At 43.6% G+C, this 17,700-nt stretch overlaps 1 protein-coding gene and 1 pseudogene across 2 annotated transcripts in view; both read right to left on the minus strand.

Annotated features, from left to right (window-relative positions):
* RCOR1 (REST corepressor 1) overlaps window positions 1-17,700 on the minus strand; it is a 131,566-nt gene that overhangs the window by 90,093 nt on the left and 23,773 nt on the right. The gene's annotated exons all lie outside the window — the stretch shown is intronic.
* On the minus strand, window positions 14,698-14,777 carry LOC125910670 (uncharacterized; annotated as a pseudogene).

A 17,700-nucleotide genomic window follows, 5' to 3' on the forward strand; every position in this document is an offset into this window, starting at 1 on the left:
AAAAAAAAAAAAAAGTTAAAAAAAAAAAAAAAAAAAAAAAAAAAGAATCTCCCTCCTTAAGCCTGCCCTTACCCAGTGCTCCCGAACACAACTGTAAATAAGGCTTCAGCAACAGCGTCTGCATCAGTTGATAATGACTTTGGGCTATTTGTTTGTGTACTATTTCCAGGACTGGTACATAGCTCTTTCTGATGCAGCAGATTTATCACACTGGCTTGAACACAAGGTAGAAACCAATTCTACATTTTAAACTTGTGATGTGGGGAAAGTTAAACATTTTCAATGGTTTTCTAAACCAACATTTTTTTAAGTACTGACATTTGAAGTAAAAGAAGTACATAATCCAAATTGTGGAGAAGACAGTTATTTTATATTATAACTAATATAGGGGCACCTGGGTGGCTCAGTCGGTTAAGCATCTGACTTTGGCTCAGGTCATGATCTTATAGTCCATGGGTTCGAACCCCACATCAGGCTCTGTGCTGACAGCTCAGAGCCTGGAGTCTGCTTCAGATTCTGTGTCTCCCTCTCTCTCTCTGTCCCTTTCTCAGCTTGCATGCTCTCTCAAAAAAATAAACATTAAAAAAAATGATAAAAAAAGAAATTACTCTAAAAAAAAAAGGCAAGCATTCTCAGAATACATAGTTGTAACAGGTGACTAAGTGTATCTCAAACTAATAAGAAAACTATAAAAACCCTATTCAATGGGAAAAAGACATAAAGACAATTCACAAAACAGTACACAGAAAATGTTTCACCTGTCTAGAAACTGGAAAAATACTTACGAAACAAGGCAATCTTCTGCTTATTAAACTTATCTATTTGTTTACTGCAAGCTAGAGCATACAGCAATGCAGAGTGCAATTTATTGCCAGTACACATTAGTATATGTCTTCTGGAAAGCAATCTGGCAATATCTAAAATCTTCAAAATGTTCATACATTTTGACCCAGTAATTTCACTCTGGGGAATCTTCAGAAATAATCCAAAATATAGGGAACTGCTATAAATACGTGAAGATTCATCTCAAATAGCTTGTAAAAGAAAAACAAAAACTTTTTTGTAATGATCTGGTAAAGAGGACTTTTTATTCAAAGTATAGTTGACACGCAGCGTCATTAGTTCCAGATGTACGACACGGTGACTCCACAGCTACACTCTGTATGTCATGCTGTGCTCACTACAAACACAGCTACCATTTGTCCCCACACGGCACTCAGAATACCACGACATTCCCTATGCCGTACCTTTCTTCCTCATTACTTATCCATTCCCTAACTGGAAGCCTGTATCTCCCACTCCTCCCTTCACCTATTTTGACCACATCCCTAAGAAAAGTAAATTTTGGGGGTGACTGGGTGGCTCAGTCAGTTAAGCGTCCAACTCTTGATTTTGACGCAGGTCACGATCCCCCAGTTTGTGGGATTGAGCCCCACTGCACGCTCTGCAACTGACGGCACAGAGCCGTCAGAGGCTTGAGATCCTCTTTCCCTCTCCCTCTGCCTCTCCCCCTACACGTGCACATGCTAACTTTTTTTTAAATTTTTTTTTTAAATTTTTTTTGAGAAAGACAGAATATGAGCAGGGGAGCGGGAGAGAGGTGGACAGAGGATCCGAAGCAGGTTCTGCACCGACAGCACAGAGCCTGATATGGGGCTCAAAGTCATGAATCATGAGATGGTGACCTGAGATGAAGTCAGATGCTCAACTGACTGAGCCACCCAGGCAGCCCAAAATAAATAAACTGAAAAAAAAAAAAATCAATAAACTGCCTCCCTGGGATGCCTGGGTGACTCAATCAGTTAAGCAGCTGACTTTGGCTCAGGTCACGATCTCACGGTTCATGGGTTCAAGCCCCGCATCAGGCTCTGTGCTGACAGCTCAGAACCTGGAGCCTGCTTCAGATTCTGTGTCTCCCTCTCTCTCTGTCCCTCCTTTGCTTGCACTCTGTCTCTCTCTCTCACAAATATTTTTTAAAAATAATAAATAAATTGCCGTCCAAAACCTAAAACAAGGAAAGAGAAAAGAAAAGAAAAGAAAAGAAAAGAAAAGAAAAGAAAAGAAAAGAAAAGAAAATTTTGAACCCAAATAGTGACAACAATAAGAAGCTGGTCTGTCTGGTAATATTCTATTCCACAGGTTATTATCCAATTATTAAAACGTTTTGAAGACCATGCACACAGAAAACTTGATAACAATACCAATAGTGAATTTACTTCTTGTAAGGTCCTACTCTAAGCACTTTATGTACATTAATTCATTCAACAATAGTACCGGAAAATATTAATGGCATCAAGTAGTGGCTCCTGAGGCTATTTGAGTCAGAAAGCATTGAGAATTTTATGAAAGCGATGGATCCTGATATTTTCACACACACACACACACACACACACACACACACACACACACACGCACATACAACATTTTGCACACAACTTCCAAGGGTTCACAGGTCCCAGGGTAAAAAAATCCATCCAGTGCGTTCAGTGTTTACAACAATGTAAGAAATAGGCATATGAGACAATCTAGCCAGATGTAACAGTTTTTCCAGGGAGGCTGGATCTATGTATTTGGTGGAGGTTAAAATACAGCGAGGGTAGTCAGGAAGGACCTGGGAAGAACCTTTGTATAAATCACCAACCTGGGGTGAGGGGATGGACCACAAGAACGTTGACGGCACACAAACCTGAGACCAAACGCAAGCTCTGACAGCTACTAGCTTCGTCACACACAGCCCTGGGCAAAGTCACTCTTCCTTCGTTCCCTCATGTAGAAAAGGTATGGTCTTCACAAGACAGCTAAAGTACACACAAAAGGTGCTCTATAAATGATAATCCTTTCCCTATTTAGTAGTTTTCATGTAAACATCATCTGTGCCAAAGCCATCTTAAAAGTAGACATTTTCCAGGGCGCCTGGGTGGCTCAGTCGGTTAAGCGGCCGACTTCAGCTCAGGTCATGATCTCGTGGTCCATGAGTTCAAGTCCCGCGTTGGGCTCTGTGCTGACAGCTCAGAGCCTGGAGCCTGTTTCAGATTCTGTGTCTCCCTCTCTCTGACCCTCCCCTGTTCATGCTCTGTCTCTCTCTGTCTCAAAAATAAACGTTAAAAAAAAAAAAAATTTTTTTCTAAAAAAAAAAAAAAAAGTAGACATTTTCCCTAAACCTCGATGTGTATGAACCTGTCAAACAAACTGCAAAGCAAAGTTGACTTGTCCTCCTGATTTACCAACCTACCTTCCTCCCCTACCCTGCAAGCAGACACACAGCGACATCCGAGGTTAGGTTTCCCTATTACAAATGTCACCAGTGTGACGGCTGGTGCATCACTGAAAAATGTAATATAAAACATGCTGTGGGGGAAAGACATCATAGATACAGAGAATATTTACTTGGTATATATCACCCAGAATCAGTGGGAACCCCCTGCTCCTAGATGACAGAAAGCACCGAGCTTCATCTGACGATAGTCACATTACTGGGTTCTTTAGCCAATAAGAGATCTCACAACTACTCAAATCTGCAGCAACTTGGCTTGGAGAGGTCTGTTTTGTTTCTTATATACTGTCGTCAGGATTAGTAATGAGACTATTACACTGCATTCAAGTCAAGAATTTTCACTCACCCCTTCCCCCTCCCTCGACCAACCAGGGCAAAACACAAACTGCATCAGCTAAACACTCCATAGGAATGACAGCCTTTCCACCACCGCCGCCCCCGCCCCCCCGAACAACTTCAGGAAAGACAAAATGGACCCTGATACTACATTCCTGAAGCACAATCACATGTGTGTACACAAACACATAAACATGGCACGTTCTGGAGGCATCTCACATCAAAATGAGATCTTACCATCTATTGTACAGAAAAGTGGGATTTTGAACTTTAGAATAATTTTTTACAGTCAACCTTTAAGACTTAACATTCTAGGGGCATTTAGGTGGCTCAGTCGGTTAAGCATCTGACTGACTCTTGATCTTGGCTCAGGTCTTGATCCCAGGGTTGTGAGTTCAAGCCCCGTGCTAGGCATGGAGCCTCCTTAAAAGAAAAAAAAAAAAAAAAAAAGACAACATTCTTCTGAGAACAAATTCCATTTTGGACTGCAAACTAACTTCTGTCCACAGTATAGAGTAAAGCAACTTTACTGCATAAAGTTTTCTGGATCCCCACGTGGCCCCAGATCACATCCAAACTATGAAGGCCTTTTATCACGGCTCTCCCAATAATCATTTGGGTAACAACTTTCTGTAAGATTAGAGCAGAATTTTAGAGCTGGAAGAGACCTCTGAGATCATCTGATTAACTGCAGAATGGAGCTATATCTTAGGAGAGGATTCCAAGTTCTATAGGGTGAAAATGACACATGGGCAAAATTAATCTTGAAAAATATCTCCGGAAAGCCACCCACTAGAGACCAACAAACAAAATCTTCTCAGTAAGTTCAAAGCCAGTTTCCCCCCTCTACTGTTAGACCAAGTAATTCATTCTATAGTCACTGAGCACCCAAAACAAAGTTGGTGGGTTGTGTTCAGAAGTCATGTTCAACTTGGGGCGCCTGGGTGCTGTCAGTTAAGCATCCGACTTCGGCTTGGGGTCATGATCTTGCGGTTCCTGAGTTCAAGCCCTGAGTCCCGCTCTGTGCAGACAGCTCAGAGCCTGAAGCCTGCTTCAATTTCTGTGACTCATTTTCTCTCTCTGTCCCTCCCGATTGTGCACGCCGTCTCTCTCAAAAATAAACAAACATTAAAAAAAATTTTTTTTAAAGAAGTCATGTTCAACTTAACACATCAACAGCAGGGGCACCTGGGTGGTTCAGTCAGTTAAGCATGATTACGGCTCAGGTCATGATCTCACAGTCATGAGATTGAGCCCCCCACGTCAGGCTCTGCACTGACAGGAGGGAGCCCACCTGAGATTCTCTCTCCTCTATCTCTGTCCCTCCCTGGCTCATGTGCATGCACTCCCCCTCTCTCAAAATGCATAAATAAACATTTTTAAAAAATAAAAATAGGGGCGCCTGGGTGGCTCGGTTTGCTGGGCGTCCGACTTTGGCTCAGGTCATGATCTCACGGTTCGTGGGTTGGAGCCCCACGTCGGACTTGCTGCTGTCAGCACAGCACCTGCTTCAGATCCTCTGTCCCCCTCTCTCTGTCCCTTTCTCTCTGTCTCTCTCTCAAAAATAAACATTAAAATAAACAAACAAATAAATAAATAAATAAAATAAAACCAAACATGAGAAGCATACTGAACACGGTCCTATTTTTACACTAGGAGAATCACATGGAAAGATTCAGGGTAATACCTATCTCTTGCCTCCTCCAGGGCACACGCAGGGCTATGATGACCATATGTCCAGATTAGTCCTGGACAATTCCAGTTTACACCTGTCAACCTGGCACAATTTTTAATAGGCTCTTGTTCACTCTCAAGAGTAGTTTGGGCCAGTCTACTCCCAGTAAACCTACCCCCACACCCTGCACAGTCAACTCTCGCAACGAATCTGAGCTGGTCCGTGACTCATGTTAACCGAGGAAGTGTGGCAGAAATGATAATGTGCCAGTTCCGGGCCTACACTTCCAGAGGACTAGCAGTTGCTGCTTCCTCCTTCGTGAAATGCTTGCTTTGGGGAGCCCTGAGCCACTATGTAAGAAATCTGACTATCCTACTCGAGACCTCTCCCACTGGAAAACTGACAGGCCCTGAGACCACACGGAGACAAAGGAGGCCCAGCTGGCCCAGCATCTCAGCGAGGCCAGCAGACGACACCAAGCCCACCGAGCAATCAAATGATGCCGTCCACGGAAGCCCAGCAGAACAACTATTCAACGAAGCAAGAATCACGAAATAATAGTTATTTCGAACCACGAAATATGAGTGGTTTCTTAACACTTTCCTGTGAAGGAGAAGGGGATTCCTGTAATTTCTCATGGAATACTCCAGAGGTGGATGGGACTGATTAATAATAACTTGAGCCAGAAAGGGCAAGATCCTTCACGATGGCAGTCACCACTACCCTTCTAATCTTATAGACGCAGTATTGCACCTCAGATCCAGAAACCTAGAATGAGGACTAAGCCTCAGAAGATCTGGGAAGGATAACGCCGAGAAAGGCTTGAGGTGCTTTAGTTATTTTTGCACTGATCTTAGAAAGGATTCCTAACTTTGAAAAATTTTTTTAAATTTGTTTAATGTTTATTTATTTTTGTTTTTTTTTTAATTTTTTTTAATGTCTATTTATTCTTGACAGAGAGAGAGAGAGACAGAGCATGAGCAGGGGAGGGGCAGAAAGAGAGGGAGACACAGAATCCAAAGCAGGCTCCAGGCTCTGAGCTGTCAGCACAGAGCCCGATGCAGGGCTCGAACTCACAGACCACGAGATCATGACCTGAGACGAAGTCGGACGCTCAACTGGATGAGCCACCCAGGCGCCCCAACGTTTATTTATTTTCGGGAGAGACGGACAGAGCATGAGTGGGGGAGGGGCAGAGAGAGAGGGAGACACAGAATCCAAAGCAGGTTCCAGGCTCCCAGCTGTCAGCACAGAGCCCGACGCGGGGCTCAAACCCACGAACCACGAGATCATGACCTGAGCCGAAGTCAGGAGCTCAACCAACTGAACCAACCAGGTGCCCCAAGGATTCCTAACTTTGAATGGGTGCTTTGTGCTGAGATTCGCTAAGCAGACACTTTGAATATTTAACACTATCATGGCGAAAGGGGTTAAATAGTCTGCCCAACATTCCTAAGTTCCTGCGTGACACAAAATATCTAAGGAGGAGGAGGCATCTAATGCAGTGACACTCAAGAACACAGGACTAGATCAAGTTGGATTCTCCCACATCCGAGCTGAGACCTCAGGCAAGTTGTGCAAGCTTTCTAAATCTGCCTCAGTGTCTGCACAATGGGGATGATACCACTGTGCAGTAGGGCTGTTCTGAGAATTAAGTAAGAGGTTATTTGTAAAGCTCTCCGGCACGGAGCTGGTTCACACACACACACACACACACACACACACACACACACACACACAACTAGAAGGAAGAGAGTCGAGAAGCCTGGCACGGTGCCTTCAGAATGACGTCAGCTCATCCACAGTTAGGCTATAAAAGGCGTATCTATAAAAGACCTATGCAAAGGCGTCTGTGAGCCAATAAAGGTGCTCGCTGCTGAGAGCTCAGGCTAAAAACCTCTACTTTGTAAACTTACTGGAAAGAGGTTCTGTCCGTGTTTTTTAAAAAAACAGGAAGTTGTTACCGAGAGACACACCTGTACCAGGCGCTCTTCTAGAAGCTGGGCCCCCACCTCACAGAGCTGACCTTCTGGTTGGAGGAGTCAGACAAATAAGAAGATAAGTAGGGAAGTACGTTAGACAATGCAAGAGGGAATGAGAAAACCATAAAGCAAGGAAGGAGGACAGGAAGCACCAGGGAAACAGCCGAAATGTTTAGATGGACTGGCCAGGAAAAGCCTCAGTGAGAGTGTGACAGTTCAGTGCGGACGGAAAGAAAGAAGAACATAAGCCATATGGATGAAGGGTAAGGGGAGGGGCAGAGAAGCAAGGAAAAAGCACTGGAGGCAGAAGAAAAGTGAGTGCAGAGATCCTACGGGCAGGAACACACCGGGCAACGGTCAAAAAAGAGAAGGGAGGCAGCGTGACTGGAGTGGAGAACAGAAAGGAGTAGTTGGGAGCTGAGGTCAGGGGCGATGGGGACTGGAACTCCTACAGATTAAACTGGCATCTTGTTCTAGATGTCTTGGGGGAGAGAGGGTTTTTTGATGGTTAACTTTACGTGTCAACTCAACCAGGCCACACGGTCCCAGATGTCGGTCAAACATTATTCTGGATGTGTCTGTGAGAGTATTTCTGGATGAGATTAACATCTGAATCGGTAAACTGAGTAAAGCAGACTGCCCTCCGTAATGTGGGTGGTGCTCATCCAAACAGTTAAAGGCCTGAATTTAATAAAAAGGCTAAGAGGGAACTTCTCCAGCCTGACGGCTTGAGCTGGGACACGGGATGGGATCTCCTGGTTCTCTCTCAGGCTTTTGTACTCAGACTACAACTTAGACCATCTCTCCTAGCTTGCTGACTGGCAGATCTAAGAACTTCTCGGCCTCCACAGTCATGTGAGCCAACTCCTTATAACAAATGTCTTTTAATATATATATCCTACTAGTTCTGTTTCTCTGGAGAGCCCTAAACTAATCAGGTTTCAAACAGGAGTGAGGTACCTGGGACTCTTGGGGTAAACGGGGAAGACCGACAATTGGATCTTGCAACATGGAGGTCACCAGTGACATTATGAGCAATTCTGGAAGAGCAGTGGGGACAAAAACCTGAAAGAAACGTGTTCGAGAAGAGAACAGAAGAAAAGAATGGAAAACAGAGTATAGACAATTACCAAGAAAAACCTTTTTACACAAGTGAGATCTAACAGGCTGCTTATATGCTGTTGAGAATGACAGCCTGCAGAAGTTCACTTGCAACTGCTTCAATTTTCCCCCAGTTAAATAAAGGAAAAAGGGGGAAGGAAAAATGGAACATTTTAAATGAGACATTTGAATACTCTACAGAAGAGTAACTGGAGTAGGAAAACAATAGAACCTGCAACGGGCCTACGAGATTTTGGTGGTCATGATTTTAAAATGAGATTAGTCAGAATGGTCTCTCTAACCACATTCAGCTGAATTCGCACGGATTCAAGCAAAAGAAGAATCAGAAGCTGCATTAAGCAGGCCTTACGAGACGCACTTCAGGCACCCTCCCCCACACACACTCGGACTTGCCTGCTGTCCCACTTCCCAGCTGGAACAGCCCCACCAGGCCTGGCAGAAACCTGCAAGCTTCAGATGATCCCAAGCCTCAGCCCACTACCCACGTCTTCTTTCCTAACATCACCAACTGTCTCTACCTCCCCCAGGGCTTATAAAGGCTAAGCCCTGGTAGCCTTCCCCGTGTGCACTGTGACAGAAGCCACAGCAGCTCCGACACCTAATTCAGCAGCTTCCCCAGGGGCTGCCTGTAGAGGCCAAGTAACAAACCTGAAAGCAGAGAATAACGAAGTCCCTATGGGGCAGGGGCGCCTGGGTGGCTCAGTCGGCTGAGCATCCAATTTTGGCTCGGGTCATGATCTCGCAGTTTGTGGGTCTGAGCCCACATTCGGCTCGCTGCTGTCATCCCAGAGCCCATTTCGGATCCTCTGTCCCCCACTCCCTGCCCCTCCCCTGCTCGTACTTTCTCTCCCTCAAAAATAAACGTGAAAACAAATTTTTTTAAGACCCTAATGGGGCAACTCTGACCATTAAGAGACAGGAGACGAGAAAGGGCCGTCAAACTTCTCAGCTTCCACCTCCACATACCTGTCTGCCGCCCGCCCCCATCCCCTGGGAGTGCTCTGAGAGGTGCCATGATTCCCTAGAGATTCCCAGGATGACCAAGCAACCAGCTAAGGTTCTCACGAAGCTGTGATGGCTTAGAAACATACCACTTTGTATTTGTTCTCCCTTCTTCTCTGCCTCATCCTCTTTTTTCCCTCCTCGCTCTAACTTCAAATAAAGCATCAGCACATACACTCTTGCCATCTTTTCCAGGGAATCCAGGCTAAGACACAGATCGTGTCCTAGACACGATTATTGATGAAACAAGAGGAAAACAAGAGAGTATGAGTAGAGAACATGCTGTAATGACTATGGAATTTATGGTCAACAAAGACAAGAGAGTGACCAGGGGAAATGCGGCAGGAACAATGAACTGAAAGTTAGGATGGGGTTGAAGACTGCGGGAAATGGGATGGTCGAAGGTGGGAGCTATAAAGTCTGGAAGCGGTAGTCAGAGTACTAAGTTTGAAATTGAAGTGACAAGAGTTTTTTCACATAATGGTGATCCAAGGGAATGGGTGGCCAAGGTAGGGTAGAGAACAGGATACATGGGAGAGAGGTCAAGGAACTAAGAAGCCATGTCACTATTGTTGAATAGTTGTCCTGCCATTCACCGTTGCTCTGGGATGGATTACCCTCAAGGGCAAAAAAAATCACAAAAGACTACAGACACCGTGCTTAGCGAGTGACAAAAGAAGAAGCTACTTCCGTTCTAGTAATAAACTAGGTAACTCAGACCCACCAAGGACAATCAGAGAAGCTCAACAAAATGTCAAGAACGTCTGCTTGAAGGAATCGGTGAACTAACAAGACAGAGCTGGAACACAGCAGAGACTGAGACTTAGGAAGGGAACTACAGCTACTGGGGTCACTTTTCCCCCCAGAGGCATTTGCCAACGCTAGAGGACAGCACTGAGAGGCTGAGATGCTGAACAATGCATCTGACAGGCTCTTGGTGTTAGGGTAATGGCTCTGACTTCAAGTACAGCCACTGGGGAGAGGGAGAGAGCAGCAGCCTGCGAACGGCCATTTCATTGAACTGGGACTCCGAGAGGCTGTACTCTGGAAGAATAAAACTGAAGTAGCGGTGCCTGAGTGGCTCAGTCGGTTGGGCATCTGACTTCGGCTCAGGTCATGGTCTCTCAGTTGGTGGGTTCGAGCCCCGCGTCGGGCTCTGTGCTGACAGCTCAGAGCCTGGAGCCGGTTTCAGATTCTGTGTCTCCCTCGCTCTTTGCCCCTCCCCGACTTGTGCTCTCTGTCTCTGTCTCTCTCAAAAATAAATAAACTTAAAAAAACAAAAACAAAAACAAGAAAAGAATAAAACTGAAGTAGACAGACCCTCAAAGGGACTGCAGGTCGGCCCTGAACAATTTCTACTGGGAGTAAGCTGATTCCACAGTGTGAGTATAAATAAAACCTCCCTAGAAGATACTTTCCTTAGGCCTCAGATTTTTTTATAACCAATTTTCCAAGTTGCAAGTTTGATATAAAATATACAATCAAAAGAGATCAGGCACGTGAGTAAATAATACAACATGAACACAAGACAGAAGAAATAGAAGACAAAAACATACCACAAGCATTCCAGATATTAGTCACCAGATTTAAAAATAACTACAGTTGACTCTTGAACAGTGCAGGAGTGGGGAGCATACAGACCCTGAGGAGTCAAAAATCCGCATATAGATGGGGCGCCTGGGTGGCTCGGTTGAGCGGCCAACTCTTGATTTCGGCTCAGGTCATGATCTCGCAGTTGGTGGGATCGAACCCTGTGCTGGGCTTTGGGTGGACACCACAGAGCCTGCTTGAGATTCTCTCTCCCTCTCTCTCTGCCCCTCCCCCACTCACACACTCTTGCGCTCTCTCAAAATAAACATTTTTAAAAATCTACGTATAACTTTTGACTCGCCAAAACCTAAGAGCCTACTGTTGACTAGAGCCTTATTGATAACATAATTAACACATATTTTCCAGGTTACGTGTATTATATACTGTATTCTCACAACTGAAACTTGAGAAAAGATGTTATTAAGAAAGTCATAAGGAAAGGAAAATATATTTACTGTACTGTAAAAAATCCGCATAGAAGTGGGCCGCACAGTTCACACCCATGTTGTTGACGAGTCAACCATACACTTCCGATATTCCAGGACTTTAAAGACAAGATTTACAATTTTAGCAGAGAACTAGAAACTATAAAAAAAGAACCAAATGGAGGCTCTAAAACTAAAAAAAGGATATACAACTGAAACTAAGAGCTCAATGGACGGATTTAAAAGAAGACAGACAGATAAAAGGAGAAAGACAAGTTAAAATAAAAGATCTCAAATGAAGCCCAGGAAATAAAAATTTCGAAAACACAGACTTAGAGGCTAGGAGACAGAGATGCAGAACACATACGAAACTGAAATTCCAGAAAGAAAGGAAAAAGAGCCTGGAACAGAAGCAATACACAAGAATGGCTGAGAACTGTCTAAAAGTAACAAGACAGTAAGCCACAGGTTCAAGAAGCTCTAAGAATCCTAAGTAGACTAAACTTTAAGAAACAAAGATAAACTTCATACCTAGGAATATCACAATAAAATAGCTAAAAGAAAGAGCAAACAATTAATACAGCCTGGGAAACAGGAAGGTTACAGTGATACTGACAGTTAACCTACTACTGAAAAGGACGGGAAACCCAAACACAAAGAGTCTTCTAAAGCGCTTTTATAAAAGGAAGAGAGCACAACCTAGAATTCTATACCCAATACAAATAACCTACAAGAATAACCTGAAATAAAAAGTTTCAGACAGACCCATCACTAGCAGACCTACACTGAAAGAAATATCCAAAGGTGCAAAAAAACAAAACAAAACAAAACAAGCCGGATAGAAACTCACCAGGTACACAAAGGAATGAAGAACGACAAAATGGTCAATGGTCAATATATGAATAAATCCAAATAAAATGACTGTGTAAGATAATAGTTTCTTACAGGAATCAACGTATGTAAGACTTAAAATATGAAACAACAAAGGCACAAAGGGAGCACAGGGGTAAGCGGAGTTAGGCATCCTATGGCTGTTGCGTTGCCCTTCAAGAAGGTAAAAGCACCCAGTTTACAATAGGATGATAAATCAAAGATATAAATTATAATCTCTAGGGGAGAGGATTCTGGGAAGATGGTAGAGGAGGAAGCCCCACAAATCTGTCTGCCGCCTCCCCCCACTCCGCCCCAGGCAACTACAGTGGCAGAGGCTGTCTGATGTAACTGTGCTGGATCTCTGGCGTCTACTGAAAGCTTGCAATGTCCAAGAGAAAAACTCATGCAGTAAACTGCAGTCAGTTCTGGTCAACCTCAGCTCTCCGGACAGTAGCAGCTACTCATCCCTGCCCCTGGCCATGGGGCAGGAAGCAGTGCACATATTCAGTTCCTGGCACAGCCTGTACACAGCATGTAGGAGCCAGGGTGTGCAGAAAGGACCGTGTCTTCCAAATACTGACAATCTGTGCTCTGACCACCAAATGCTGCTTCTGAAAACAGAGGTGCAGACAAGCAGCAGATCGTCACTGTTGTTGCACCACCCCCACACCACAACAAGCCCCTCATCCCTCTAGCGGAGTCACTCGCGGGGGACTTTAAGAAGCTTGTCCCTTATATACGCTCACACGCACACACACACACATTCTTCACTCTTCTCATTTTCACCTTCTGGGAGGCAGATATTGATGACTAGGCCATACAAAAGCAAATGCATAGGGGCACCTGGCTGGCTCAGTTGGTGGAGCATGTGACTCATGATCTTGGGGTTGTGAGTTCAAGCCCTACACTGTGTAGAGAGATTACTTTAAAAAAAAAAAAAAAAGCAAATGCAGGCACTATACAGGGAAAATGAGAAAGTGACCACACATGCCCAGAGAAAGGCATAGTCTCAGAAAAGATCTGAGAAACCCTGGGGCGCCTGTGTGGCTTAACTAGTTGACTATCCAACTCTTGATATTGGCTCAGGTCACGATCTCACAGGTTCATGAGTTCAAGCCCCACATCATGCTCCTCACACTGATAGTGTGGAGCCCGTTCAGGATTCTCTTTCTCCACAAGTGCATGCGCTCTCTCGCTCTCTCTCTCTCTCCCAAAATAAGTAAATAAACTTAAAAAAAAAAAAACAGATCAGATAAACCTTAAATTTAACCTCAGGATGATCCTTGACATAGAGACAGTCTACGGTAAGGGGGAAGAATGGAAGAATAGATGAATTAGTGAATACATAACAAAAACGGCAAACCTGGAGAAGGGGATGTTAACCACATTATTAGACTCACATGTTCACTTTCCAACAACAACATCACAAGGCATACAAGAAACAGAAAAGTATGGCCAATTCAAAGGGGGAAAAAGTTTCAACAGAAACTATCCTTTAAAAGACCTGATGGCAAACCTACTAGACAAAGATTTAAAAACGGTCAAAGAACTAAAAAAAGATGTGGAGAAAGTCAAGAAAACAATGTATAAATAAAGTGGAAAAATCAATTAAGAGATAGAAAACCTAAAAAGAAACCAAAAAAACTCGGGAGTTGAAAGTGCAATTAATAATTTACTAGAAGGACTCAAAGGCAGACATGAGTAGGCAAAAGAAAGAATCAGTGAACCTGAAAATAGGACAATAGAAATAATCAAGTCTGAGAAACAGAAAGAAAAGACTGAACAGAAAGAAAAGTGGACAGAGAGCATAAGGGACCTGTGGGACACCATCAAACAGACCAAATACAAGTTGTGGGCATCCCAGAAGAAAGGGGCAAAGAGAAGATCTGAAAAACTAACTGGCTAAAAAAGTCCCAAATTTGATGAAAGACATGAATATAAACATCTAAGAAACTCAACAAACTCCACAGAAATAAATCAGAGACCTACACCAAGGCACATTATAATCAAACTTTCCAAAGTCAAGGACAAAGACAGAATCTTTAAGGCAGCAAGAGAAATAACTCATCACATATAAAAGATCCTCAGTAAGTTAATGAGCAGATTTCTCATCAGAAACTTCAGAGGCCGGGAGCAGGGGGGCTCAGTTGATTAAGCGTCCAACTTTGGCTCAGATCATGATCTTATGGTTCATGAGGTCAAGCCCCACATGGGGCTCTGTGCTGACAGCTCAGGGCCTGCAGCCTGCTTCAGATTCTGTATCTCCCTCTCTCTCTCTGCCCCTTCCTCCCTCCCTCTCTCTCTCTCTCTCTCTCTCTCTCTCTCTCTCAAAAAAAAAAATAAACATTAAAAGAACAAGAACAACATCAACTACTACTACTACTTCAGAGGCCAGAAAGCAGTGGACCAATATAATCAAAGTGCTAAAAGTTTTCAATTAGCAATAATTGCACCTCGGACAAACCTCATTGGCTACGATACTGCCATTGCGCAAAGCTCAAAGTGCTAAAAGAAAAAGCTTTCAAGCAAGAATCCTATATCCTGCAAAACTGTCCTTCAAACAGCCTTAAAAAGGAAAGAAATTCTGACGTAAGCTACAAAATGCATCAATCTTGATGGCGTTGTGCCAAATGAAATAAACTAGTCACAAAAACCAAACTCTGTATGACTCACTTACATAAGATACTTAGAGTACTCAAAATCATAGAGACAAAGTAGAATGCCTTCTACTTTTAATGGGAATAGAGTTTCAGTTTTATAAGATGAAAAGAGTTCTGGAAAAGGAAGATGATGATGAATAAATAGCCCATTATGACTATATTTCATACTTCTGAACTGTACACTTAACAATGGTTAGGGGCGCCTAGGTGGCTCAGTTGGTTAAGTGTCTGACTCTTGATTTCAGCTCAGGTCATGATCTCACAGTTGGTGGGATCAAACCCCATGTTGAGCTCTGAGATCACAGCACAGAACCTGCTTGGGATTCTCTCTCTCCCTCTCTCTCTGCCCTTCCCCCCACTCATGCACATACCCACTCTCCCTCTCTAAATAAATAAATACACTTCAAAAAAAATGTTAATAGTTAAATATGACAAATTTTATATTATGTCTATTTTACCACAACTTAAAAACTTGGAAAACTAGGGGCGCCTGGGTGGCTCAGTCGGTTAAGCACCCGACTTCAGCTCAGGTCATGATCTCGCGGTTCATGAGTTCGAGCCCCGCGTCGGGCTCTGTGCTGACAGCTCAGAGCCTGGAGTTGCTTTGGATTATGTGTCTCCCTCTCTCTGCCCCTCCTCTGCTTGCACTCTGTCTCTCTCTTTCAAAATAAACACAATAAATAAATAAATAAATAAATAAATAAATAAAACTTGGAAAACTAAAAACAAACAAACAAACCGTAACCTCTAGGACAACCACTAATGGCATTTTTAATAAAAGTACATAACTAGCAAGCTAAGGAGAGAGGGCAAATAAACATTAAATCAATGCAAAAGAAGGTTGAAGGAACAAAAAAGAAACACAGAACAAGTGGGTCAAATAAATAGAAAGCTCTGAGTCAATAGATCTAAATTCAAATATGTCAGTAAATACTTAAGTGAAACTGTACATGGAACTAAATGCCTTAGATAAAAGCAAAGATTTGCTTTTTATGCCTTGGATAAAAACCTGTTTCGACATACCTAAATCATCAGAATAAAGGATGAACGCACAAATGAAAACAGCACGCAAACACGGGCGAAAAGGAGCCGGCATAGCCAAGTTGTTGGGCAAGGAGCATTACTAGAGATAAAGAGGGCCGCTCCAGAGTGATAAAGGTTCGCTCCTCCAGCAGTCCGTGCAAAGGCAGGTTACATCCAGCAAAAAGCAGTAATAAGTGGCATAATCTGATGACATACATTCACAGCAGTGTGTTTTCGGGAAAAGAGGAGAACGGTACAGAACTGGCAATAAAGGACAAGGAGGACATCCCACTTCCAAGCCCGGTGATGTGAGAAATGTAGGAGGAAGCCAGCACTACTTGAGAGCACTGCAGGGAAAAAACAGTTCCAGCAGGAGAAAACCAATTTTCTATTGGAACAAGAACGTAGGGGAAATTCACCAAAGAAATTAGGGATTTTCGGGGATTCCTGCTGAGGCACCTTGATTTCAGAAGGCTCGGTGTAAAGACTTCAAGAGAAGGTCAGAGGTGGGAGACAGGATCAGAAGAAACAATGTGGGTAGAGTCTTGGAGATTAGAATCCACATAATGGGAGGATGACCCAATAATTCTGGCCTTGTGGGTGACTGATCACACACAAAAAAAGAAAAATAGTGGTGGGGGCAGGAGGGGAGCACATGATGAGATTAATCCTGATGGTCCCAAGGCAGAGGGTGATGGAGAAGCGAGGTGTGCTGAGGGAAAGGAGGGGTGTGGGGATCCTGACGGGAATGGCTAAGTTCCTGGGCTTCCTCCTGGCATCGGGCGACACGTATGGTCTGGCAGAGGGCAGCCTCACCCAAAGCGTTCACTGCTCTGCGTTTCTGCTTGAAAAAGGCTGCTAGGTTTGGGCTAAGATTGTAAAGAGCCAATCCATCTCTGGCAGCTACCAAACAGAGGCTTTCTCAGAGGAAGACACAGAGCCAGTGACACATCCGTCCTCCGAAATCCACCTCTGGAGTTTCTAACTGCCCCAAATCCAGAGGATTGTCCCCAAGTTTTAATAATGCTGTTAAACACAATTAATCTAACAAAACCAAGTGTTACTTTTCTGCGGACCGTAGCGAAGGATGGGCAGTTTACCAGTTCTATGCCTTTGTATTTCATTCACTTATTCAAGAGATTTTATTTTGTACCGACTATGTGCTAAACAATGTTCTACACCCTGGGGATATAGCGGTCTGGATACAAAGCAAGGGGGTTACAAAACAAAAACCCGTGCTTCGTGGAGTTTATATTTTAGAATAGACATTAAACAAATCTGTACATTTATAGCATGTTAGAAGGTGTTACAAAAATAAGAAAGAGGAGAGCAGGATGAAGAGGCCTGGAGTACAGTGGAAGTTTCCGTTTTAACTAGGATGGTCAGGGCGCGAAGGTGGCTCAGCCGGTTACATGCCCAATTTCAGCTCAGGTCACGATCTCACAGTTGGTGAGTTAGAGTCCCGCATCAGGCTCTCTACTGTCAGCGCAGAGCCTGCTTGGGATCCTGTCTCCCTCTCTCTCTCTGCCCCTCCCACCATGAGCATGCATGCTCTCTCTCAAAAATAAACATTAAAAAAATATAGGATGATCAAAACAGCTCCTATGAAATTATTCCTGACAAAAATAATTTTAATAAAAAAAAATCAATCTTCTAACTACCAGTTTACAGAAAATACAGAGGACAAAGGAACATGATAAAAACAGCCAGGGGATGCAATCAGCAAATCCAGAATGAG

This window comes from Panthera uncia, assembly GCF_023721935.1.
Source record: "Panthera uncia isolate 11264 chromosome B3 unlocalized genomic scaffold, Puncia_PCG_1.0 HiC_scaffold_1, whole genome shotgun sequence".
Classification (NCBI taxonomy): domain Eukaryota; kingdom Metazoa; phylum Chordata; class Mammalia; order Carnivora; family Felidae; genus Panthera; species Panthera uncia.